The sequence below is a fragment of the Triticum urartu genome, chromosome 4 (genome assembly GCF_003073215.2).
Source record: "Triticum urartu cultivar G1812 chromosome 4, Tu2.1, whole genome shotgun sequence".
Classification (NCBI taxonomy): Eukaryota; Viridiplantae; Streptophyta; class Magnoliopsida; order Poales; family Poaceae; genus Triticum; species Triticum urartu.
Window position 1 is genome coordinate 25,355,550 of NC_053025.1, and position 27,339 is coordinate 25,382,888.

Consider the following 27,339-nt stretch of genomic DNA (forward strand, 5'->3'; position numbering starts at 1 on the left):
CTTCAATTGGTGTAGGTGCCACAGGAACAACTCCCTGTGCCCTGCCACACACTAGTTGAAGAGACGGTTCAATAACCTCATCAAGTCTCCACCATCCTCCCACTCAATTCTTTCGAGAGAAACTTTTCCTCGAGAAAGGACCCGATTCTAGAAACAATCCCTTATTGCTTTCGGATCTGAGACAGGAGGTATACCCAACTGTTTTGGGTGTCCTATGAAGATGCATTTATCCGCTTTGGGTTCGAGCTTATCAGCCTGAAACTTTTTCACATAAGCGTCGCAGTCCCAAACTTTTAAGAAATGACAGCTTAGGTTTCTCTAAACCATAGTTCATATGGTGTCATCTCATCGGAATTACGTGGTGCCCTATTTAAAGTGAATGTGGTTGTCTCTAATGCCTAACCCATAAACTATCGTGGTAATTCGATAAGAAACATCATGGTATGCATCATATCCAATAGGGTGCAGTTATGATGTTCGGACACACCATCACACTATGGTGTTCCAGGCTGTATTAGTTGTGAAACAATTTCCACAATGTCTTAATTCTGTGCCAAACTCGTAATTCAGATATTCATCTCTATGATCATATCATAGATATTTTATCCTCTTGTCACGACGACCTTTCAACTTCACCCTGAAATTACTTAAACCTTTCAATAATTCAGACTCGTGATTCATCAAGTAAATATACTCAACATCTACTCAAATCATCTGTGAAGTAAGAACATAACGATATCCACTACATGCCTCAGCACTCATTGGACTGCACACATCAAAATGTATTACTTCCAACAAGTTGCTTTCTAGTTTCATTTTACTGAAAATGAGGCTTTCAGTCATCTTGCCCATGTGGTATGATTTGCATGTCTCAAGTGATTCAAAAATCAAGTGAGTCCAAACGGTCCATTTGCATGGAGTTTCTTCATGCATATACACCAATAGACATGGTTCGCATGTCTCAAACTTTTCAAAACGAGTGAGCCCAAAGATCCATCAACATGGAGCTTCTTCATGCGTTTTATACCGATATGACTTAAGTGTCAGCACCACAAGTAGGTGGTACTATCATTACTATCTTATATCTTTTGGCATGAACATGTGTATCACTACGATCGAGATTCAATAAACCATTCATTTTAGGTGCAAGACCATTGAAGGTATTATTCAAATAAACAGAGTAACTATTATTCTCTTTAAATGAATAACCGTATTGCGATAGTCATAATCCAATCATGTCTATGCTCAACGCAAACACCAAATAACAATTATTTAGGTTTAACACTAATCTCGATGGTAGAGGGAGCGTGCGATGCTTGATCATATCAACATTGGAAACACTTCCAACACATATCGTCAGCTCACCTTTAGCTAGTCTCCGTTTATTCCGTAGCTTTTATTTCGAGTTACTAACACTTAGCAACCGAACCAGTATCTAATACCCTGGTGCTACTAGGAGTACTAGTAAAGTACACATTAACACAATGTATATCCAATATACTTCTATCGACTTTGCCAGCCTTCTCATCTACCAAGTATCTAGGGTAATTCTACTCCAGTGGCTGTTCCCTTTATTATAGAAGCACTTAGTCTCGGGCTTGGGTTCGACTTTGGGTTTCTTCACTAGAACAGCAACTGATTTGTTGTTCCATGAAGTATCCCTTTCTTGCCCTTGCCCTTCTTGAAACTAGTGGTTTCACCAACCATCAACAATTGATGCTCCTTCTTGATTTCTACAAACATCGCGAATATCTCAAGGATCATCATATATGTCCCCGATATACTATAGTTCATCACGAAGCTCTAGCAGCTTGGTGGTAATGACTTTGGAGAAACATCACTATCTCATCTGGAAGATCAACTCCCACTCGATTCAAATGATTGTTGTACTCAGACAATCTGAGCACAAACTCAACAATTGAGCTTTTCTCCTCAGTTTGTAGGCTAAGAAAATCGTCGGAGGTCTTATACCTCTTGACGTGGGCACGGGCCTAAAATCCCAATTTCAGCCCTCGAAACATCTCATATGTTCCGCGACGTTTCAAAACGTCTTCGGTGCCTCAACTCTAAACCGTTTAACTGAACTATCACGTAGTTATCAAAATGTGTATGTCAGATGTTCGCAACATCCACAGACAACGTTCGAGGTTCAGCACACTGAGCGGTGCATTAAGGACATAAGCCTTCTATGAAGCAATGAGGATAATCCTCAGTTTATGGACCCAGTCCGCATAATTGCTACTATCAACTTTCAACTAAATTTTCTCTAGGAACATGTCTAAACAGTAGAACTGAAGCGCGAGCTACGACATAATTTGCGAAGACCTTTTGACTATGTTCAGGATAATTAAGTTCATCTTACGAACTCCCACTCAGATAGACATCCCTCTAGTCATCTAAGCGATTACATGATCCGAGTCAACTAGGCCGTGTCCGATCATCACGTGAGACGGACTAGTCAACATCGGTGAACATCTTCATGTTGATCGTATCTACCATACGACTCATGCTCGACCTTTCGGTCTCTTGTGTTCTGAGGCCATGTCTGTACATGCTAGGCTCGTCAAGTCAACCTAAGTGTTTTGCATGTGTTCCGAGGCCATGTCTGTACATGCTAGGCTCGTCAACACCCGTTGTATTCAAACGTAAGAATCTATCACACCCGATCATCACGTGGTGCTTCGAAACGACGAACTTTCGCAACGGTGCACAGTTAGGGGGAACACTTTCTTGAAATTTTAATGAGGGATCATCTTATTTACTACCGTCGTTCTAAGCAAATAAGATGTATAAACATGATAAACATCACATGCAATCAAATAGTGACATGATATGGCCAATATCATATTGCTCCTTTTGATCTCCATCTTCGGGGCTCCATGATCATCATCGTCACCGGCATGACACCATGATCTCCATCATCATGATCTCCATCATCGTGTCTTCATGAAGTTGTCTCGCCAACTATTACTTCTACTACTACAGCTAACGGTTAGCAATAAAGTAAAGTAATTACATGACGTTTATGTTGACACGCAGGTCATAAATAAATTAAGACAACTCCTATGGCTCCTGCCGGTTGTCATACTCATCGACATGCAAGTCGTGATTCCTATTACAAGAACATGATCAATCTCATACATCACATATCATTCATCACATTCTTCTTGGCCATATCACATCACATAGCATACCCTGCAAAAACAAGTTAGACGTCCTCTAATTGTTGTTTGCATGTTTTACGTGGCTGCTATGGGTTTCTAGCAAAAACGTTTCTTACCTACGCAAAACCACAACGTGATATGCCAATTGCTATTTACCCTTCATAAGGACCCTTTTCATCGAATCCAATCCGAGTAAAGTGGGAGAGACAGACACCCGCCAGCCACCTTATGCAACTAGTGCATGTTTGTCAGTGGAACCGGTCTCACGTAAGCGTACGTGTAAGGTTGGTCCAGGCCGCTTCATCCCACAATGCCGCCGAATCAAGATTGGACTAGTAACGGTAAGCATATTGAACAAAATCAACGCCCACAACTACTTTGTGTTCTACTCGTGCATAGAATCTACGCAATAGACCTAGCTCATGATGCCACTGTAGGGGAACGTAGCAGAAATTCAAAATTTTCCTACGTGTTACCAAGATCTATCTATGGAGAAACCAGCAATGAGGGGAAGGAGAGTGCATCTACATACCCTTGTAGATCGCTATGCGGAAGCGTTCAAGAGAACGGGGTTGAAGGAGTCGTACTCGTCGTGATCCAAATCACCGGAGATCCTAGTGCCGAACGGACGGCACCTCCGCGTTCAACACACGTACAGCCCGGTGACGTCTCCCATCCCTTGATCCAGCAAGGAGAGAGGGAGAGGTTGAGGAAGACTCCATCCAGCAGCAGCACAACGGCGTGGTGGTGGAGGAGCGTGGCAATCCTGCAAGGCTTCGCCAAGCACCACGGGAGAGGAGAAGGACTTGGGAGAGGGGGAGAGCTGCGCCAGAACATTGGTGCGGCTGCCCTCGCACCCCCCACATATATATAGGGCCAAGGGAGAGGGGGGGGGGCGCAGCCTTGGCCCTTCCTCCAAGGAAGGGTGCGGCCAGGGAGGAGTCCATCCTCCCCAAGGCACCTAGGAGGTGCCTTCCCCCTTTAGGACTCTTCCCTTCCCTTATCTCTTGGCGCATGGGCCTCTTGGGGCTGGTGCCCTTGGCCCATATAGGCCAAGGTGCACACCCCTACAGCCCATGTGGCCCCCCGGGGCAGGTGGACCCCCTTGGTGGACCCCCGGACCCCTTTCGGCACTCCCGGTACAATACCGATAATGCGCGAAACTTTTCCGGTGACCAAAATAAGACTTCCCATATATAAATCTTTACCTCCGGACCATTCCGGAACTCCTCGTGACGTCCGGGATCTCATCCGGGACTCCCGAACAACATTCGGTAACCACATACAAACTTCCTTTATAACCCTAGCGTCATCGAACCTTAAGTGTGTAGACCCTACGGGTTCGGGAACCATGCAGACATGACCGAGATATTCTCCAAATAACCAACAGCGGGATCTGGATACCCATGTTGGCTCCCACATGCTCCACGACGATCTCATCGGATGAACCACGATGTCAAGGACTTTAATCAATCCCGTATACAATTCCCTTTGTCTAGCGGTACGATACTTGCCCGAGATTCGATCGTCGGTATCCCGATACCTTGTTCAATCTCATTACCGGCAAGTCTCTTTACTCGTTCCGTAACACATCATCCCGTGATCAACTCCTTGATCACATTGTGCACATTATGATGATGTCCTACCGAGTGGGCCCAGAGATACCTCTCCGTCACACGGAGTGACAAATCCCAGTCTCGATTCATGCCAACCCAACAGACACTTTCGGAGATACCCGTAGTGCACCTTTATAGTCACCCAGTTACGTTGTGACGTTTGGCACACCCAAAGTATTCCTACGGTATCCGGGAGTTGCACAATCTCATGGTCTAAGGAAATGATACTTGACATTAGAAAAGATTTAGCATACGAACTACATGATCTTGTGCTAGGCTTAGGATTGGGTCTTGTCCATCACATCATTCTCCTAATGATGTGATCCCACTATCAACGACATCCAATGTCCATGGTAAGGAAACCGTGACCATCTATTGATCAATGAGCTAGTCAACTAGAGGCTTACTAGGGACATGTTGTTGTCTATGTATCCACACATGTATCTGAGTTTCCTATCAATACAATTCTAGCATGGATAATAAACGATTATCATGAACAAGGAAATATAATAATAATCAATTTATTATTGCCTCTAGGGCATATTTCCAACACGCGCCCCCCAAGCCCAATCCGAATTGGAGTGGGGGCCGGCCCACCTTTCCTTCTCTCCCTCTCCCTCTTTCCTTCCCCTCCTAGTTGGACTCAGAAAGGGGGGGAACCTACTCCTAGTAGGAGTAGGATTCCCCCCTTGGGGTGCACCCCTTGAGTCCGGCTAACCCCTCCTCCCCTCCTTTATATACGGGGGAGGGGGGAACCCCATAGACACACAAGTTGATTTCTTAGCCGTGTGCGGTGCCCCCCTCCACATATTTCCACCTCGGTCATATTGTCATAGTGCTTAGGCGAAGCCCTGTGTCGGTAACTTCATCATCACCATCACCACGCCGTCGTGCTGACAAAACTCTCCCTCGGCCTCAGCTGGATCTAGAGTTCGAGGGACATCACCGAGCTGAACGTGTGCAGATCACGGAGGTGCCGTGCGTTCGGTACTTGATCAGTTGGATCATGAAGACATTCGACTACATCAACCGCGTTACTTAACGCTTCCACTTTCGGTCTACGAGGGTACGTGGACACACTCTCCCTGCTCGTTGCTATGCTTCTCCTAGATAGATCTTGCGTGATCGTATGCATTTTTTTGAAATACTACGTTCCCCAATAGTGGCATCCGAGCCAGGTCTATGCGTAGTTATTATATGCACGAGTAGAACACAAAGGAGTTGTGGGCGTGGGTATATACATATTTCTTGCCATCACTAGTTGTTTCTTGATTCGGCAGTATTGTTGGATGAAGCAGCCCGGACCAACATTACATGACCGCGTTCATGAGACTGGTTCTACCGACGTGCTTTGCACACAGGTGGCTGGCGGGTGTCTGTTTCTCCAACTTTAGTTGAATCGGATTCAATGAACAGGGTTCTTTCTGAAGATCAAAAAGCAATCACTATACCACGTTGTGGTTTTGATGCGTAGGTAAGAACGGTTCTTGCTAGAAGCTCGTAGCAGCCATGTAAAACTTGCAACAACAAAGTAGAGGACGTCTAACTTGTTTTTGCGGGGCTTGTTGTGATGTGATATGGTCAAGACGTGATGATATATAAATTGTTGTATGAGATGATCATGTTTTGTAATAGTTATCGGCAACTGGCAGGAGCCATATGGTTGTCGCTTTATTGTATGAAATGCAATCGCCATGTAATTGCTTTACTTTATCACTAAGCGGTAGAGATAGTCGTAGAAGCAATAGTTGGCGAGATGACAACGATGCTTCGATGGAGATCAAGGTGTCAAGACGGTGACGATGGTGATCATGACGGTGCTTTGGAGATGGAGATCAAAGGCACAAGATGATGATGGCCATATCATATCACTTATTTGATTGCATGTGATATTTATCCTTTATGCATCTTATTTTGCTTAGTACGGCGGTAGCATTATAAGATGATCTCTCACTAAATTTCAAGGTATATTTGTTCTCCCTGAGTATGCATCATTGCGACAGTTCGTCGTGCCGAGACACCACGTGATGATCGGGTGTGATAAGCTTTACGTTCACATAAAACGGGTGCAAGCCAGTTTTGCACACGCAGAATACTCGGGTTAAACTTGACGAGCCTAGCATATGCAGATATGGCCTCGGAACACTGAGACCTAAAGGTCGAGTGTGAACCAGATAGTAGATATGATCAACATAGTGATGTTCACCAAAAACTACTCCATCTTATGTGATGATCGGACATGGTTTAGTTGATATGGTTCACGCGATCACTTAGATGATTAGAGAGATGTCTATCTAAGTGTGAGTTCTTAAGTAATTTGATTAATTGAACTTTAAATTATCATGAACTTAGTACCTGATAGTATTTTGCATGTCTATGTTGTTGTAGATAGATGGCCCGTGCTGTTGTTCCGTTGAATTTTAATGCGTTCCTAGAGAAAGCTAAGTTGAAAGATGATGGTAGAAACTACACGGACTGGGTCCGTAACTTGAGGATTATCCTCATTGCTGCATAGAAGAATTACGTCCTGGAAGCACCTCTAGGTGACAAACCCGCTGCAGGAGCAACCCCAGATGCTATGAACACCAGGCAGAGCAAAGCTGATGACTATTCGATAGTTCAGTGCGCCATGCTTTACGGCTTAGAACCGGGACTTCAACGACGTTTTGAACGTCATGGAGCATATGAGATGTTCCAGGAGTTGAAGTTAATATTTCAAGAAAATCCCCGGATTGATAGATATGAAGTCTCCAATAAGTTCTATAGCTGCAAAATGGAGGAGAATAGTTCTGTCAGTGAACATATACTCAGAATGTCTAGGTATGACAATCACTTGACTCAGCTGGGAGTTAATCTTCCGGTTGATAGTGTCATTGACAGAGTTCTTCAATCACTACCACCAAGCTACAAAAGCTTCGCGATGAACTATAATATGCAAGGGATGGATAAGACAATTCCCGAGCTCTTAGCGATGCTAAAGGCTGCGGAGGTAGAAATCAAGAAGGAGCATCAAGTGTTGATGGTCAATAAAACCACTAGTTTCAAGAATAAGGGCAAAGGGAAGAAGGGGAACTTTAAGAAGAACGGCAAGCAAGTTGCTGCTCAAGTGAAGAAGCCCAAGTCTGGACCTAAGCCTGAGTGCTTCTACTGCAAAGGGACTGGTCACTGGAAGCGAAACTGTCCCAAGTATTTGGCGGAGAAGAAGGATGGCAAAGTGAAAGGTATATTTGATATACATGTTATTGATGTGTACCTTACTAATGCTCTTAGTAGCGCCTGGGTATTTGATACTGGTTCTGTAGCTAATATTTGCAACTCGAAACAGGGGCTACGGATTAAGCGAAGATTGGCTAAGGACGAGGTGACGATGCACGTGGGAAATGGTTCCAAAGTTGATGTGATCGCCGTCGGCACGCTACCTCTACATCTACCTTCAGGATTAGTTTTAGACCTGAATAATTGTTATTTGGTGCCAGCGTTAAGCATGAACATTATATCTGGATCTTGTTTGATGCGAGACGGTTATTCATTTAAATCAGAGAATAATGGTTGTTCTATTTATATGAGTAATATCTTTTATGGTCATGCACCCTTGATGAGTGGTCTACTTTTACTAAATCTTGATAGTAGTGATACACATATTCATAGTATTGAAGCCAAAAGATATAAGTTTAATAATGATAGTGAAACTTATTTGTGGCACTGCCGTTTAGGTAATATTGGTGTAAAGCGCATGAAGAAACTCCATGCTGATGGGATTTTGGAATCACTTGATTATGAATCACTTGATGCTTGCGAACCATGCCTCATGGGCAAGATGACTACGACTCCGTTCTCCGGAACAATGGAGCGAGCAACAGACTTGTTGGAAACAATACATACTGATGTATGTGGTGCGATGAGTGTTGATGCTCGCGGCGGGTATCGTTATTTTCTGACCTTCACAGATGATTTAAGCATATATGGGTATATCTACTTAATGAAACATAAGTCTGAAACATTTGAAAAGTTTAAAGAATTTCAGAGTGAAGTGGAAAATCATCGTAACAAGAAAATAAAGTTTCTACGATCTGATCGTGGAGGTGAGTATTTGAGTTATGAGTTTGGTCTTCATTTGAAACAATGCAGAATAGTTTCGCAACTCACGCCACTCGGCACACCAAGTGTAATGGTGTGTCTGAACATTGTAATCGCACTTTATTAGATATGGTGCGATCTATGATGTCCCTTACTAATTTACCGCTATCGTTTTGGGGTTATGCTTTGGAGACGGCTGCATTCACATTAAATAGGGCACCATCTAAATCTGTTGATACGACGCCATAAGAACTGTGGTTTGGCAAGAAACCCAAGTTGTCATTTCTTAAAGTTTGGGGCTGCGATGCTTATGTGAAAAAGCTTCAACCTGATAAGCTCGAACCCAAATCGGATAAATGTGTCTTCATAGGATACCCAAAGGAAACTGTTGGGTACACCTTCTATCACAGATCCGAAGGCAAGATATTCATTGCTAAGAATGGATCCTTTCTAGAGAAGGAGTTTCTCTCGAAAGAAGTGAGTGGGAGGAAAGTAGAACTTGATGAGGTAATTGTACCTGGTCCCTTATTGGAAAGTAGTTCATCACAGAAATCAGTTCCAGTGATTCTTACACCAATTAGTGAGGAAGCTAATGATGATGATCATGAAACTTCTGATCAAGTTACTACCGAACCTCGTAGGTCAACCAAAGTAAGATCCGCACCAGAGTGGTACGGTAATCCCATTCTGGAAGTCATGTTACTTGACCATGACGAACCTATGAACTATGAGGAAGCGATGATGAGCCTAGATTCTGCGAAATGGCTTGAGGCCATGAAATCTGAGATGGGATCCATGTATGAGAATAAAGTATGGACTTTGGTTGACTTGACCGTTGACCGGCAAGCCATAGAGAATAAATGGATCTTTAAGAAGAAGACTGACGCTGACGGTAATGTTACTGTCTACAAAGCTCAACTTGTTGCGAAAGGTTTTCGACAAGTTCAAGGAGTTGACTATGATGAGACTTTCTCACCTGTAGCGATGCTTAAGTCCGTCCGAATCATGTTAGCAATTGCCGCATTTTATGATCATGAAATTTGGTAAATGGATGTCAAAACTGCATTCCTTAACGAATATCTTAAAGAAGAGTTGTATATGATGCAGCCAGAAGGTTTTGTCGATCCAAAAGGTGCTAACAAAGTGTGCAAGCTCCAGCGATCCATTTATGGACTGGTGCAAGCCTCTCGGAGTTGGAATATACACTTTTATAGTGTGATCAAAGCATATGGTTTTATACAGACTTTTGGAGAAGCCTGTATTTACAAGAAAGTGAGTGGGAGCTCTGTAGCATTTCTGATATTATATGTGGATGACATATTGTTGATCGGAAATGATACTAAATTTCTGAATAGCATAAAAGGATACTTGAATAAGAATTTTTCAATGAAAGACCTCGGTGAAGCTACTTATATATTGGGCATCAAGATCTATAGAGATAGATCAAGATGCTTCATTGGACTTTCACAAAGCACATACCTTGATAAAGTTTGGAAGAAGTTCAAAATGGATCAAGCAAAGAAAGGGTTTTTGCGTGTGTTACAAGGTGTGAAGTTGAGTCAGACTCAATGTCCGACCACTGCAGAAGATAGAGAGAAAATGAAAGTCATTCCCTATGCTTCAGCCATAGGTTCTATCATGTATGCAATGCTATGTACCAGACCTGATGTGTGCCTTGCTATTAGTTTAGCAGGGAGGTACCAAAGTAATCTAGGAATGGATCACCGAACAGCGGTCAAGAACATCCTTAAATACCTGAAAAGGACCAAGGATATGTTTTTGTTTATGGAGGTGACAAAGAGCTCATCGTAAATGGTTACGTCGATGCAAGCTTTGACACTGATTCAGATGACTCTAAGTCACAAACTGAATACATATTTTTATTAAATGGAGGAGCTGTAAGTTGGTGCAGTTCCAAGAAGAGCGTCGTGGCGGGATCTACGTGTGAAGCGGAGTACATAGCTGCTTCGGAAGCAGCAAATGAAGGAGTCTGGATGAAGGAGTTCATATCCGATCTAGGTTTCATACCTAGTGCATCGGGCCCAATGAAAATCTTTTGTGACAATACTGGTGCAATTGCCTTGGCAAAGGAATCCAGATTTCACAAGAGAACCAAGCACATCAAGAGACGCTTCAATTCCATCTGCGATCAAGTCAAGGAGGGAGACATAGAGATTTGCAAGATACATACGGATATGAATGTTGCAGATCTGTTGACTAAGCCTCTCTCACGAGCAAAACATGATCAACACCAAGACTACATGGGTGTTAGAATCATTACAATGTAATCTAGATTATTGACTCTAGTGCAAGTGGGAGACTGAAGGAAATATGCCCTAGAGGCAATAATAAATTTGTTATTTATATTTCCTTATATCATGATAAATGTTTATTATTCATGCTAGAATTGTATTAACCGGAAACTTGATACATGTGTGAATATATAGACATACAGAGTGTCCCTAGTATGCCTCTACTAGACTAGCTCGTTAATCAAAGATGGTTAAGTTTCCTAGCCATAGACATGTGTTGTCATTTGATGAATGGGATCACATCATTAGAGAATGATGTGATGGACATGAACCATCCGTTAGCTTAGCACTATGATCGTTTAGTTTATTGCTATTGCTTTCTTCATGACTTATACATGTTCCTATGACTATGAGATTATGCAACTCCCGAATACCAGAGGAACACTTAGTGTGCTATCAAAGGTCACAACGTAACTGGGTGATTATAAAGATGCTCTACATGTGTCTCCGATGGTGTTTGTTGAGTTGGCATAGATCGAGATTAGGATTTGTCACTCTGATTGTCGGAGAGGTATCTCTGGGCCCTCTCGGTAATGCACATCACTATAAGCCTTGCAAGCAATGTGACTAATGAGTTAGTTGCAGGATGATGCACTACGAAACGAGTAAAGAGACTTGCAAGTAACGATATTGAACTAGGTATGATGATACCGATGATCGAATCTCGGGCAAGTAACACACCGATGACAAAGGGAACGACGTATGTTGTTATGCGGTTTGACCGATAAAGATCTTCGTAGAATATGTAGGAACCAATATGAGCATCTAGGTTCCGCTATTGGTTATTGACCGGAGATGAGTCCCGGCCATGTCTACATAGTTCTCGAACCCGTGGGGTCCGCACGCTTAACGTTCGATGATGATATGTATTGTGAGTTATGTGATTTGATATACCGAAGGTTGTTCGGAGTCCCGGATGTGATCACGGACATGACGAGGAGTCTCAAAATGGTCGAGAGATAAAGATTAATATGTTGTAAGGTTATGTTTGGACACCGAAAAGGTTTTGGATAGGTTCAGGCATTTTCTGGAGTACCGGGGGATTACCGGAACCCCCCTGGGGGTTAACGGGCCTTCATGGGCCCTAGTGGAAGAGAGGAGGAGGCGGCCAAGTGGAGGCGCCCCCAAGACCAATCCAAATTGGAGGGGGCCGGCCCCCCTTTCCTTCTCTCCCTCTTCCTCTTTCCTTCCCCTCCTAGTTGGACTAGGAAAGGGGGAACCTACTCCTAGTAGGAGTAGGATTCCCCCCTTGGGGCGCACCCCTTGAGGCCGGCCGACCCCCCTCCTCCCCTCCTTTATATACGGGGGAGGGGGCACCCCATAGACACACAAGTTGATTTCTTAGGCGTGTGCGGTGCCCCCCTCCACAGATTTCCTCCTCGGTCATATTGTCGTAGTGCTTAGGTGAAGCCCTACGTCCGTAACTTCATCATCACAGTCACCACGCCATCGTGCTGACGAAACTCTCCCTCGGCCTCAGCTGGATCTAGAGTTCGAGGGACGTCACCGAGCTGAACGTGTCCAGATCATGGAGGTGCCGTGTGTTTGGTACTTGATCGGTTGGATCACGAAGACGTTCAACTACATCAACCGCGTTACTTAACGCTTCCGCTTTCGGTCTACGAGGGTGCGTGGACACACTCTCCCCGCTTGTTGCTATGCTTCTCCTAGATAGATCTTGCGTGATCGTAGGTAATATTTTTGAAGTACTACATTCCCCAACAGATTTTCAGAGTACAATTTGGTAGAGATATAGGCCTGAACTCATTGGGTGTGGAAGCACCATCAACTTTGGGGATCAATGAAATGAATGTGTAATTTATACTCTGAATGTTGACTACCCCATGGTAGAAATCCTCAATAAGCTTATATAAATCTGTTGCAATGATGTTCCAACATTTCTTTAAAAAAGTAGCATTGAAACCATCTCGACCTGGTGACTTATCTGCAGGCATATGATTAATGACACGGTCAATTTTTTCCTTGGAGAAAGGGATTTCCAGCTCTGACAAGTCCATTGGAGTGAGAAAATGCTGCAGCTGTAGATGATTTAGAGATGACGAAGAGGTATTGATGTCTACTACACAACCTTCTTCTTGTAAAAGTTGTTGGGCCTCCAAGTGTAGAGGTCTGTAGGACAGTAGCAAATTTCCCTCAAGTGGATGACCTAAGGTTTATCAATCCGTGGGAGGCGTAGGATGAAGATAGTCTCTCTCAAACAACCCTGCAACCAAATAACAAAGAGTCTCTTGTGTCCCCAACACACCCAATACAATGGTAAATTGTATAGGTGCACTAGTTCGGCGAAGAGATGGTGATACAAGTGCAATACGGATGGTAGATATAGGTTTTTGTAATCTGAAATTATAAAAACAGCAAGGTAACTAATGATAAAAGTGAGCGAAAACATTATTGCAATGCGTTCAAACAAGGCCTAGGGTTCATACTTTCACTAGTGAAAGTTCTCTCAACAATAATAACATACTTGGATCATATAACAATCTCTCAACATGCAACAAAGAGGCACTCGAAAGTCACTAATAGCGGAGAACAAACGAAGAGATTATTGTAGGGTACGAAACCACCTCAAAGTTATTCTTTCCGATCAATCCGTTGGGCTATTACTATAAGTGTCACAAACAGCCCTAGAGTTCGTAGTAAAATAACACCATAAGACACAAATCAACCAAAACCCTAATGTCACCTAGATACTCCAATGTCACCTCAAGTATTCGTGGGTATGATTATACGATATGCATCACACAATCACATAATCATCTATTCAACCAACACAAAGAACTTCAAAGAGTGCCCCAAAGTTTCTACCAGAGAGTCAAGACGAAAACGTGTGCCAACCCCTATGCATAGATTCCTAAGGTCACAGAACCCGCAAGTTGATCGCCAAAACATACATCAAGTGAATTAATAGAATACCCCATTGTCACCACGGGTATCCCATGCAAGACATACATCAAGTGTTCTCAAACCCTTAAAGACTCAATCCGATAAGATAACTTCAAAGGGAAAACTCAATCCATTACAAGAAGATAGAGGGGGTGAAACATCATAAGATCCAACTATAATAGCAAAGCTCGCGATACATCAAGATCGTGCCATATCAAGAACACGAGAGAGAGATATCAAACACATAGCTAATGGTACATACCCTCAGCCCCGAGGGTGAACTACTCCCTCCTCGTCATGGAGAGCGCCGGGATGATGAAGATGGCCATCGGTGATGGATCCCCCCTCCGGCAGGGTGCCGGAACAGGGTCCTGATTGGTTTTTGGTGGCTACAGAGGCTTGCGGTGGTGGAACTCCCAATCTAGGTTTCTTTTCGGGGGTTTATGTATTTATATGAATTTTTGGCGTCGGTCTCACATCAAGGGGGTCTACGAGTCATCCGCGAGGTAGGGGGCACGCCCAGGGAGGTTACGGCGCGCCCTCCACCCTCGTGGATGGCTCGGGACTCTTCTGGCCCAACTATTTTACTCCGGGGGCTTCTTTTGGTCCATAAAAAATCATCAAAAATTGGCGCGTCAATTGGACTCCTTTTGGTATTCCTTTTCTAGAAAACTCAAAACAAGGAAAAAACAGAAAACTGGCACTGGGCTCTAGGTTAATAGGTTAGTGCCAAAAATCATGTAAAATACCATATACATGCATATAAAACATCCTAGATGGATAATATAATAGCATGGAACAATCAAAAATTATATATATGTTGGAGACATATCAAGCATCCCCAAGCTTAATTCCTGCCCGTCCTCGAGTAGGTAAATGATAAAAACAGAATTTTTGATGTGGAATGCTACCTATCATAATTATCAATGTAATTTTCTTTATTGTGGCATGAGTGTTCAGATCCGAAAGATTCAAAACAAAAGTTTAATATTGACATAAAAATAATAATACTTCAAGCATACTAATAAAGCAATCATATCTTCTCAAAATAACATGGCCAAAGAAAGCTATCCCTACAAAATCATATAGTCTGGCTATGCTCTATCTTCATCTCACAAAATATTTAGATCATGCACAACCCCGATGACAAGCCAAGCAATTGTTTCATACTTTTGATGTTCTCAAACTTTTTCAATCTTCACGCAATACATGAGCGTGAGCCATGGACATAGAACTATAGGTGGAATAGAATGGTGGTTGTGGAGAAGACAAAAGGGGAAGATAGTCTCACATCAACTAGGCGTATCGATGGCTATGGAGATGCCCATCAATAGATATCAATGTGAGTGAGTAGGGATTGCCATGCAACGGTTCCACTAGAGCTTTAAGTGTATGAAAGCTCAACAAAAAACTAAGTGGGTGTGCATCCAACTCGCTTGCTCACGAAGACCTAGGGAATTTGAGGAAGCCCATCATTGGAATACACAAGCCAAGTTCTATAATGAAAAATTCCCACTAGTATATGAAAGTGACAACATAGGAGACTCTCTATCATGAAGATCATGGTGCTACTTTGAAGCACAAGTGTGGTAAAAGGATAGTAGCATTGCCCCTTCTCTCTTTTTATCTCATTTTTTTATTTTTTTTTATTTGGGTCTTTTCTCTTTTTTGATGGTCTCTTTTTTTTTCGTCCGGAGTCTTATCCCGACTTGTGGGGGAATCATAGTCTACATCATCCTTTCCTCACTAGGACAATGCTCAAATAATGATGATCATCACACTTTTATTTACTTACAACTCAAGAATTACAACTCGATACTTAGAACAAAATATGACTCTATGTGAATGCCTCCGGTTGTGTACCAGGATGTGCAATGAATCAAGAGTGACATGTATGAAATAATTATGAATGGTGGCTTTGCCACAAATACGATGTCAACTACATGATCATGCAAAGCAATATGACAATGATGGAGTGTGTCATAATAAATGGAATGTTGGAAAGTTGCATGGCAATAATCTCGAAATGGCTACGGAAATGCCATAATAGGTAGGTATGGTGGCTGTTTTGAGGAAGGTAATGGTGGGTGTTATGGTACCGGCGAAAGTTGCGTGGCACAAGAGAGGCTAGCAATGATGGAAGGGTGAGAGTGCGTATAATCCATGGACTCAACAATAGTCATAAAAAAGTCACAATCTTATTGCAAAAATCTATTAGTTATCGAAACAAAGTACTACGCGCATGCTCCCACGAGGATAGATTGGTAGGAAAAGACAACCGCTCGTCCCCGACCGCCACTCGTATGGAAGACAATCAAAAAATAAATCATACTCCGACTTCATCATATAACGGTTCACCATACGTGCATGCTACGGGAATCACAAACTTTAACACAAGTATCTCTCAGATTCACAACTACTCACTAGCATGACTCTAATATTACCATCTTCATATCTCAAAACAATCATAAGGAATCAAACTTCACATAGTATTCAATGCACTTTTTATGAAAGTTTTTATTATATCCCTCTTGGATGCCCATCATATTAGGACTAAATTCATAACCTAAGAAAATTACCATGCTGTTTAAGACTCTCAAAATAATATAAGTGAAGCATGAGAGTTCATAGATTTCTTCAAAATTAAACCACCGTCGTGCTCTAAAAAAATATAAGTGAAGCACTAGAGCAAATGGCAAACTACTCCGGAAGATATAAGTGAAGATCAATGAGTAGTCGAATAATTATACAACTATGCGAAGCCTCTCTAACATTTAAGAATTTCAGATATTGGGATATTATTCAAACATCAAGCAAAACAAAATAAAACAAAATGATGCTCCAAGCAAAACACATATCATGTGGTGAATAAAAATATAGCTCCAAGTAAAGTTACCGATGAACGAAGACGAAAGAGGGGATGCCATCTGGGGCATCCCCAAGCTTAGGATCTTGTTTGTCCTTAAATATTACCTTGGGGTGCCTTGGGCATCCCAAAGCTTAGGCTCTTGCCACTCCTTATTCCATAGTCCATCGAATCTTTACCCAAAACTTGAAAACTTCACAACACAAAACTTAACAGAAAACTCATAAGCTCCGTTAGTATAAGGAAATAAAATCACCACTTTTGGTACTGTTGTGAACTCATTATAAATTCATATTGGCGTAATAGCTACTATATTCCAACTTCTCTATGGTTCATACCCTCCGATACTACTCATAGATTCATCAAAATAAGCAAACAACACATAGAAAATAGAATCTGTCAAAAACAAAATAGTCTGTAGCAATCTGTAACTTTTGAATACTTATTTAACTCCAAAAACTCTGAAAAATTAGGAGGACCTGAGAAATTTGTATATTGATCTACTGCAAGTGGAATAGGTATTTTATCACTTTCTTATAAAAAATTAAAATTAATTTCGTGAGCGTAAACTTTTTGTTTTTTACAGCAAGGCCACATTAACTTTCACCCAAGTCCTCCCAAAGGTTCTACTTGGCACTTTATTGAAACAAAAGCTATAAAACATGATTACTAAAGTAGCTTAATCATGTGGACACACAAAAACAGTTGGGGTAAATATTGGGTTGTCTCCCAACAAGCGCTTTTCTTTAATGCCTTTTTAGCTAGGCATGACGATTTCAATGATGCTCACATAAAAGATAAGAATTGAAACATAAAGAGAGCATCATGAAGAATATGACTAGCACATTTAAGTCTAAGCCACTTCCTATGCATAGGGATTTTCTGAGCAAACAACTTATGGGAACGAGAATCAACTAGCATAGGAAAGAAAAACAAGCATAGCTTCAAGATTTTCAACACACAGAGATGAAACTTGATATTATTGCAATTCCTACGAGCATATATTCCTACCTCATAATAATTTTTAGTAGCATAATGAATGAATTCAACAATATAACCATCACATAAAGCATTCTTTTCATGATCTACAAGCATAGAATTTTTATTACTCTCCACATAAGCAATTTTTTTTCTCATGAATAGTATTGGGAGCAAACTCTACAAAATAACTATCATGTGAGGCATAATCCGACTGAAAGTTAAAATCATGATGACAAGTTTCATGGATATCATTATTTTTATAGCATACGTGTCATCACAACAATCATCATAGATAGGAGGGATGCTTTCATCATAATAAATTAGCTCATCAAAACTTGGGGGACAAAAAAATATCATCTTCATCAAACGTAGCATGCCAAAGCTTGTGGATTTGCATATCATTAGCATCATGGATATTCAAAGAATTCATACTAACAACATTGCAATCATGCTCATCATCCAAAGATTTAGTGCAAACATTTTAATACATTCTTCTTCTAACACTTGAGCACAATTTTCCTTTCCATCATTTTCACGAAATATATTAAAAAGATGAAGCATATGAGGCACCCTCAATTCCATTTTTTTGTAGTTTTCTTTTATAAACTAAACTAGTGACAAAACAAGAAACAAAAAGATTCGATAGCAAGATCTAAACATATACTCGCTTCATTCCGAATTACTTGTCACAGGTATGGATGTATCTACATGTATTTTAGTTCTAGATACATCCATTTCTACGACGAGTAATTTGGAACGGAGGGAGTACCTTCAAGCACTAACCTCCCCAGCAACGGTGCCAGAAAAGAGCTTAGTTGACGGGGTGTTAGTGCCGCTTACCTAGCCTCCCCGGCAATGGCGCCAGAAAAGAGCCTGCTGTCTACTACACAACCTTCTTCTTGTAGACGTTGTTGGGCCTCCAAGTGCAGAGGTTTGTAGGACAGTAGCAAATTTCCCTCAAGTGGATGGCCTAATGTTTATCAATCTGTGGGAGGCTTAGGATGAAGATAGTCTCTCTCAAACAACCCTGCAACCAAATAACAAAGAGTCTCTTGTGTCCCCAACACACCCCATACAATGGTAAATTGTATAGGTGCACTAATTCAGCGAAGAGATGGTGACAAGTGCAATATTGATGGTATATGTAGGTTTTTGTAATCTGAAATTATAAAAACAGCAAGGTAACTAGTAGCAAAAGTGAGCGTAAACGGTATTGCAATGCTTCGAAAGAAGGCCTAGGGTTCATACTTTCACTAGTGCAAGTTCTCTCAACAAGGATAACATAATTGGATCATATAACAATCCCTCAACATGCAAAAAAGAGTCACTTCAAAGTCACTAATAGCGGAGAACAAATGAAGAGATTATTGTAGGGTACGAAACCACCTCAAAGTTATTCTTTCTGATCAATCCGTTGGGCTATTCCTATAAGTGTCACAAACAACCCTAGAGTTCGTAGTAAAATAACACCTTAAGACACAAATCAACCAAAACCCTAATGTCAATTAGATACTCCAATTTCGCCTCAAGTATCCATGGGTATGATTATACGATATGCATCACACTATCTCATAATCATCTATTCAACCAACACAAAGAACTTCAAAGAGTGCCCCAAAGTTTCTACCGAAGAGTCAAGACGAAAACGTGTGCCAACCCCTAGGCATAGATTCCAAAGGTCACGGAACCCGCAAGTTGATCACCAAAACATACATCAAGTGAATCGATAGAATACCCCATTGTCACCACGGGCAAGACATATATCAAGTGTTCTCAAATCCTTAAAGACTCAATCTGATAAGATAACTTCAAAGGGAAAACACAATCCATTACAAGAAGATAGAGGGGGAGAAACATCATAATATCCAACTATAATAGCAAAGATCGCGATACATCAAGATCGTGCCATATCAAGAACATGAGAGGGAGAGAGAGAGATCAAACACATAGTTACTGGTACATACCCTCAGCCCCGAGGGTGAACTACTCCCTCCTCGTCATGGAGAGCGCCGGGATGATGAAGATGGCCACCGGTGATGGATCCCCCCTCCGGCAGGGTGCCAGAACAGGGCCCCGATTGGTTTTTGGTGGCTACAGAGGCTTTCAGTGGCGGAACTCCCAATCTAGGTTTCTTTTCGGGGGTTTCTGTATTTATAGGAATTTTTGGCGTCGGTCTCACGTCAGGGGGGGGTCTCCGAGTCATCCACGAGGCAGGGGGGCGCGCCCGCCCTCCACCCTCGTGGGTGGCTCGGGACTCTTCTGGCCCAACTATTTTACTCTGGGGGCTTCTTTTGGTCCATATAAAATCATCAAAAATTGGCACGTCAATTGGACTCCGTTTGATATTCCTTTTCTGTAAAACTCAAAAACAAGGAAAAACAGAAACTGACACTGGGCTCTAGGTTAATAGGTTATCCCAAAAATCATATAAAATAGCATATAAATGCATATAAAACATCCTAGATGGATAAAATAATAGCATGGAACAATCAAAAATTATAGATACGTTGGAGACGTATCAGGTACCCATTCGGTTTTTGAAAGCTTTGTAAAGAATGGCAGCTTTTGCAGAGTGATCAAAGTGTTCATGCCCTTGTTCATCTTAAAGCATAGCAATGCTATTGTTTCTGAATTTGATAGTGGCTCTGGCTTGGAAATATTTAGTGTTGGCCTCTCCTAACTTGATCTTTCTGACAGTGGCTCTCTACTTCCAATAAATCCTTTGATATCCCAAAAGATGATCAAGATGAAGCTTAAGTTTAGTTCTACCATCATTTTCTGCATTGCTCAATGCTCTGTATTCCTCACTAATATCATAACACAGTATGATGAAGTTTGTGTTATCAATGACTCTTTTAAGATTTGATAGTCCTCTTGACCAAAATTTGAGTCTTTTTCTGAGCCTCTTGAACTTTGTGGCAATGGTTTTGGCACTGTCTGTTTCATGCACATCCTGCTCCCATATATCCTTGACCACCTGCTTGAACTATGGATGTTCCATCCAAAAATTCTCAAATCTGAAGACGTTTGTCTTTGGGATGTGAGTGCCTATCTTAATCTGAATAGGGACATGATCTGAAGCTGTTTTTGCCAGAGGGAATGCTAGAGTAGAAGGATGCGATAAAGTCCAAGATTCAGAGGTAAAACACCAGTCCAGTTTCTCCAGGAGTGGTGCTTGTTGCATATTGCTCCAAGTGTACTTTCTGCCTTTTAGAGGAAACTCAATCAGAGCCAATTTGCTGATAGCATCATTGAAAGCCAACATATCATGCATGTTACCCCCTTCTCCGTTCCTATTCTCTGGGTGCCTAATGAAATTAAAGTCCCCCAAAATCAGCCAATTAGAGTCATCATGCATTTGGATATTCTGGAACCTGTTTAGAAACTGCACTTTTTCAGCCTGTGGGCATGGCCCATATAAATTTGTGAGAATCCATCACCATTATGAGTGGAGGTGAATTTAATTGATATTGAGAAAGCATTGCTATCAATAAGTTGACCATGAAAGAATTGCTCATTCCATGCAATAAACAGACGAGATGTAGCCCCTATTGAGGGGAGGAATTGAAATTTAGACAGTCTCCTGGGACAGAAATTCTTAATGTAAGCACTATCAAAGTGTTCTCTTTTGGTTTCCTGTAAGCATAGAATTGAGCATTGAGACTCATCAATCTTATTAGAGATAGCTTGCCATTTGATTGGGTCATTGATTCCCCTGATATTCCAATTCAGAATTTTCCATTCCCTAGCCATATGCAGAGTCATTTGGGTAACATCTCAGAGCATAGTACATCTCATACAGATTGCATGGTAGGAACATTTCAGCATAATACATCTCATAGGATAGATAAATTTCATCAGGACTATAGGTGTAACTTCCCAAAATTCTAAATTTTGGGATGTTACAATAAATAGATAGTTTTATTTTTGTTTGACTGATTGACTGAAAGTGAGTGAAATTTGAAACTTTTGAAAGTTAAATGAGAGGGAATAAAAGGACTTTCCCAAACTTTCATCTTTGCTTTCTGATCTCCGTGAATTCAAATTCTTTTTTCAAATACAAAACCCTAGAGAGAAGATGACATGACTTCTTCCATTTAATTAAATGAAAAGGGTTTTGAAAAGATTTGAATTCCATTTGGAAATATTTCAAATTCAGAAACATTAAGCAACTCAATGATTTTCATGAGAGAGGATAAAATGACTTCTTCAAAACATATGAAATATGAGTTGGGAGTTCCAAAGAATCAATTTAAAACTCCCGTTGAAATTATTTTTTTCAATTTGGAGTTATTTGGGTTTTATTCAAATTGTTTTTCTCAAAAAATAAAATATATGGAAATTAGGGTAAAATGATTCCCTACATCAAAAAATTGGAGATAAATAAATTTGAAATCATTTTGGTATTTTTAAAATAATTTTTATTGGGTTTTATTGCATCAGTAGCACTCTTTGCTTTATTTGAAATTTTGTAGATTTTATTTGACGCTAGTATGTCAAAGCAAATCTTTTTCTGAAATTTTTTGTATATAATATGCCTTTATAAAATTTTAATTTATGGTTTTCCTTTTATTTCTATTTAAAAAAAACTGAATGTACAACCCATAATTATTTGTCGCCCACACGCGTACCATAGTGGCAGCGGGCGCCTCATCTTATTTTTTTTCTCTTTCTCCTAAATGGGCCAGGCCCAGCCAGCCATAATCCTTTCCAGTCTTTTTTTCTTTTCTTCTTTAGCCAAAATTGAAAAAAAACTGCAGCGCCATGTACGCGCGCCTGGCCGGCCCGTGGTTATTTTTTTAGCCCATGCGGTTCCCGTTTATTTTATTTGTTCGTTTACATTTAGTCCCACATTGCATATCTTTAACCCTTAGACCACTTTTCACCTATAAATATAGACCCATAGAGGCTCAAAAAATTATCCGATTCGGGTTAAATCAATATTTTGATTTGACTAGATTCATTTAAGAAAAATATTTTTCTCCTCTCCGGTGCGACTTGTGAAAATTGTCTTTTCTCTTCAAAGTCATCTTTTCTCTACCTTATAAAGGTATCTTTCTTCGTTTTTTTCTTTTTATACTTCCATAGTTTATTATTTCTAGACTAGTACGGGTAGAATAATTAGATTATCAATTATCTGTATTTATACATTAGACCTAGATTTTTTTAGCCATAGCTATTTTTTCTTCTGTAAAACAGCTTGGATCTAATTTTTCAAATAGCCATAACTTTTTACTCGTTCATCCAAATTATCTTGTTTTCACCTATCTAGTGAACCTGTCACATCAATTTTTTGAAATTTTCAAATTTCGAAATTTGTTCAGGTTCATATTCAAACTTCTTTTGATCATAACTTGAGTTTTATAACTCCGATTTAATTGATTCTTTTTGCAAATCGAAACTCTTGACCTAAACTTTCTGATAAGGCCAAATTCACATAATATTGGTAGTGTTAGAAATTATTTTATATTGGATGTTTTCCGAACTGTCTTCTTCGTTCTTCCCGATCTTTTGAGTGATTGCTTATGTGTGGTTACTATTGCTTACTCACGATAGATTGAACGGAGTGTGACGAGTAGAACTATCAGGAGTCATGAGTGCGAATCATCTTCGTCAAATGTACAAGGCAAGTTCACACTTTGATCATACTTTTCATTACCTAGTTTTTTTGCATTAGTTCCCATCCTCAAACATTGCATGGTTAGGAAGTGTTTTAACATGTGGTATTGGGAAGTAGATGATGAGGTAGAACCTATTACCCTTTATTTCAAACCCCTTACGAGTACTCTACGTTACGCTTATATTGCCATGCTATGCTCGGAATGTGGTGGGTTTGAGTGTATCCATGACAGATGTGAGATTATTTAATGTACTTAAGGGCTACTTTAATACCACATCTGGTTGGAATGGTAGGGGGCACCCTGGAGCACCAGTGGTTTGCTCGGGCACCTGAGAACCAGTGGCCCAAGGGATCCCGGAGACCCGTGGATCACCCTATGGAATGCCACCCAGGCTCAAAGGGATCATAAAGATATCATGCTAGAAACTTCCGTGTGCCAGCCAAGCCATTATGGTTCTGGCATAGAGTAAGTTGGTGAGCTCTCGAAGAGGTGGACTAGCAGATGTAGGGGATTGTAGGTGTACCGGTCCCCGGACTAGAGAGTAAATGCTCCTGAAAGACTGTGTCTCGTCATCCGTTTCTCAAACACCCTGTAGTGCGAGAAATCCAACGGAGGAGATCAAGTCTTGTGGGGAAAAGTGCGGCAAACCTCTGCATTGTGTGCAAACTAATCATGATAGCCGTGTCCTCGGTTATGGACATCTGGAGTATCTGTTCTGAATATCATGTGATCTCAACACTTTATTAATTAATTGATTGGGTAATGATATTTTTGGGATTGAGTGGAGGAACCTCTCAATATTTATCAAACCAACTTGTAGTAAATAAAATATATCCTTGCAGTAGGGAAAATGCTTTGTGCAAAAACATTATAACCATGAGCCTCCACCAGCCATAATGCATGTAGTGATAGTATTATCATCATATCCTATGGTGTGAATTTGCCACATTCAATGTACTGACCCTTTGTGGCTCCAACGTCTCATGTTGGAGGATTCTACGACGAGTAAGGATACGTTAGGGTTAACGATTTCTACAACTCAACTTTGCCGTTGGTGTTGATGGAATCCACAAACCTTGTTGTTACTTCCGCTATTTGGATTGAGGTATGGTATTACGATACTTATACATGTGATTTACCTCTGTTATAAATTCCTCGAGGTACTGTGTGTGTCAGCATACCGATCCAGGATGAACACTTAGCACAGAGACTGACCGTCTGAGGTCGGTCGCTACAAGATGGGTATCGGAGTACATGTGACTGTAGGACGTGACCCCTAGAAATTGCAGCCCATAGGAAAGATTCTCTAAAAACTTACTTTCAAAAGATCTTACTCTCTTCTCTTCTGAACTTCAAATATCCTTTAGTTTAGACTATACCCTTTCCCCATTTGACCACACGAGATGATTGATAGACCACTCCAAGAAGGAAGAATATCGACAACTAGACCACTTGAATGAAGAGGATTTTACCATGCATATTAGTATGGAAACTACAACGGTTGAAGACTCCGAAGACTAGAGAATTTGAAGGCTCTGAAGAATCCCAGAGTGTAGTGACTTGGAAGGCTCTGAATAGGATCCAACTTAAGTTTTCTCGTGCCCTTCTTAATTTCTTACGAAGAACCCCTGGCTTACGTATTTTAGATGAAGAGCTTCACCCTGAACCAAAGACAACACTACGAAGACTTCCTATTATCCAAGCCTATGAATGGTCTCAGACTATTGAAGTTGCCGAATACCTGAGATGAAGGCGTATTGGAGAAAGACCAGAACATGGAGAGTTAAAAACTCGAAGTTTTTGTCAAGAAAACCCTGGCAAAGATATCAATTATGGAAGATAGCTCATGGCAATGACAAGGGCAGAAACACGGCTATCCATGATGTTATTGCCCACTTGTGCTATTATCACCGTGCTGAGTTAAGCATGCTTGTGCATGGAAGGATTGGATGGTAGAAGGCTGATGGAGCACCTATTAGCAAAAGATGAAGTTTAAACGTAGCTGGTGTATCACTAGGATCTGGAGTATTACATTAAGGATTTTAAGATGGACCTGCAGGAAGCCATGTTTGACAAGGAAGTGTTTCGTGAAGAACTCAGGACCCAGAAGCTGAAAGTAGCCAAGATGGTGGAGCAAAACCTCGAGATACTGGAGATTCGTCAGGAACTGAAGGACAGTAGGACCATGGTTCATGCCAAGGATGTTGAAACCCAGAAGTTTGGAATGCAACTGCAGAATATTAAAGGGCGTCACAAGAGACTTCGCGTCAACAGAGATGATCTGACCGTCATCGGAGACATGAATAAGACTTGAGGAGTTTAATGACTTTGAAGATTTATTGACCTTTAGAAGACCAAACCCCTGTTATATACTTACGTTAGATGCGACGTTTGTGAGCTGTCATTTGTTTGTTGTTTTTCTGACAGCCACAAAATAAAATCTGTCTTTTCAAAACTATTGTTTATATTGTGTGTATCCCTCCCTATCTCTCTCTCTCACCCCAAAAACCCTTGGACCCAATAGAGGATGAATGGAGATGAACTCATATTTTCTGGACCTATAAGTCAATTGGAGACGGACTGATGGATTCAGAACATGGAAGATCGCATGAAGAATAACCCTATAGCCGGAAAGGATATGACCCAACATGCTCTTCAGTGCTTTGAAAGAGGTGCTGCTACTTGGTGGAGGATGTACCAAACCATCAATGGATGGCAAGGAGTAACCACTTGGAAAGAAGTTAAGTTGACTTTGCCAAAGTCTCGGTTTGTGTCCCAGAAATTGAAGCCTTATGGAAATGATATGAAGAAAATTTGTGCATGCAAGCTCTATGGAGAAATAGGACACAACCATAAAGAACACAAGGATGAATGCCCTAAATGTGAAGGAAGTCACCCAGCTGAAGAATGCCCAACTAGGCAGATCACTTGTTTCTTGTGTGAAGGGACTACCCACTACCCTGCTTAGTGTCATATTTACCCCATGGTACAAAGAACTATCCAGCAAAAGAAAGAAGAAATGAAAGGAGCCTTCATAGAAATTGTAGAAGAACCAGTGATGAAGGAAGATGTCGAGGACACACATAGAGGAAACAAAATTGAACCCTGCACCAAGTCATGCTATTCATGTGGAGACGAAGGACACATCTCCCAGAATTTTTTGAAAGGGGATCTAGTAGAATTTCCGACAGAGGAAGTAGAATATGACCCACAGGAAATAGAAACCCTGATTAGAACAGAAAAGTCCAGGAAGAGAAGTAGATTGGATTCCAGGAAGGACCTAAGTCATATCACCTGTTACAGGTGCAAGGAGTCAGGGCACTACCTCAGCAGTTGCCCAAAAAGGAAACTTCGGGACTTGTCAGAAGTAATATGTTTTCGTTGTAATGAAGCTGGGCACTTTGCCAGAGATTGTCCCAAGGAGAAGGAGACTTGTGGTAATTAGTTGTGTCTGTGGGAAGTATAGTAGTGAGAGCATTTCCTTTATTATTGAGGTGTTGAGTTGAGGCATGTAATGGAAATTGCAGGATATTGAAGTAATTCGAGAATCAATAAAGTTAGCATCATTGGTACTGATCTGGATTTTATGAGTTGTTACTCTATGAAGAAAGATTTTGACCATTTTCGAGGATATGAGAAATATGGTCTATGGAAGAATTGGAGCATTTTAAGGGTGATAGTACCCTGTGAGAACCCTTGACCCCTGGAAAGGATAATGATATTCCACGGAGTAGACTTCGGACAAAATACGTATGAGTTTTGTCTCGATATGTGGAATACCCCAAGAGTATGAAGGGA